The sequence below is a fragment of the Mastomys coucha genome, chromosome X, assembly GCF_008632895.1.
Source record: "Mastomys coucha isolate ucsf_1 chromosome X, UCSF_Mcou_1, whole genome shotgun sequence".
Taxonomy (NCBI): domain Eukaryota; kingdom Metazoa; phylum Chordata; class Mammalia; order Rodentia; family Muridae; genus Mastomys; species Mastomys coucha.
In genome coordinates this window covers 61,359,533-61,361,204 of record NC_045030.1, presented here as the reverse complement: position 1 = coordinate 61,361,204, position 1,672 = coordinate 61,359,533, and positions in this window count along the sequence as shown.

Sequence of the window (1,672 nt, the reverse complement as noted above, 5' to 3'; positions counted from 1 at the left end):
GAGAAATTTACATGTAAATAAAGAAAATATCTTAAAAAAAAAAAAGACCTTTCTGACAGTTCATGTGGTATAGTATGCAAATATTTTCAAAGGAGGTACTGTATATGTGGAGACCACTGCAGATGAAGATTTTTTATAAAGTCACTTTTGTCTGAGGGTGGGTTAAAGAAGAAATAAAAATAAAATATATAATTCTACTAGTTTTGTAGTATAGCTAGTAGCGTTATGCATAATACTCTAAAATGCTTAATACTTTGATACATACTTGCTGTATTTGTTGCTTTTGTTTATCCATTGCTTGTTCTTTGGTAGCTTGAATGTCAGGCATCTAATTTCCATTTTGCTACTGGTTACCTTAAAATCTTAACCACTTCTGTATATATTATTCCACAAATGGGTAGAATGAATAAACTTCCAAGCATGCCGTCTCTCTTACCGCTTGACTATACTATGTCCTCCACCAATTCATGGGTTTCAATATCTGGTCCTTAGCTCTGTGAAAACTCTAGGGGTGTGGCCTAGCTTGGGGAAGGGCTAGAGCTTGAGGGTTTACAACCTGGTCCCACTTCACGGCTTCTTATTTCACTGAGCTATGAGAAGATGAGGAGTCTGGCTGGCTGGCATCCATGGAGCTAACTGCCACCCCTGCTGTTCCTACTGTGATGGACTGCAGCCCCTCAAACTACAAGCCAAGCAATTCCTTCCTGAAGCTGCTTCTTGTCAGGCACTTGGAGCCAAGTATGAAAAAGTAACTAATTCCATCCCTAACCCTCTGGCCTCTTCATCCCTTTATATCATTTCTCCTTTCCTTTTACTTTTATCATTTTTCATAATATTTTGAGTTATTATTTGGGAATTTCATACAAGAATACAGTGTATTTTCACCATATCCACCCCCACTTATCTCCTTCCAACTCCCTTCAGTACTCCCCAACCCTTCTCCTTCCCAACCTCATGTCCTTTATTTCTATTATTGATATTGTCATCATCATTATTATCACTAATGGTCCCCAGCCCTAATGGTCCAATTAGTGCTGACCTTATGCACATGGGTGTGGGGCTATTCACTGTGGTGCGGGCAACTCATCAGAGATGTTTATCCCCAGATTCTTGTTCATTGTATTTGCTGTGTGGCAGACATTAGCAGTTGCTTAGAGCTAGCTGAAGGCTGTGCCTTAAGTTCTTAATATCCACCATTGTTTCTTGCAATGTTATGCAAGCAGGTCATATTAGCTCACAGTGCCAAGTGTTAGCATTTCTTTCTAACTCTCTTCAGTGCTATACTCTCAGTAGCTTAATGCCTGTCATAGTGGGAATGAGTTCTGTGATACAAACCAAGCTCTTCCCCAGAGAGCCAGTTAGACATTTACCACTGGTTTCTCATATGTCATGTCATTGTTGTTATTGTATTACATTAAACTTCAGTATACCTTTAAGTATTCCATGGGGCACATGAATAATAAAATATATTACTATATATTTGCTCTCATTCTTGAATTTTGACCAAGACCAAAGTTCATTGATGAGCCTGCTAATTGCATGAGCTAAGTCCGTTTTATCATTTTCCCTCTGGAAGAAAACTTCAAATATTAGCAGAGTATCCAAAAGAGTGTCACTGGGTATAGGAAGTATATGCCAGAATAGGCACCATACCCAGGAGTAAGCCAATGCA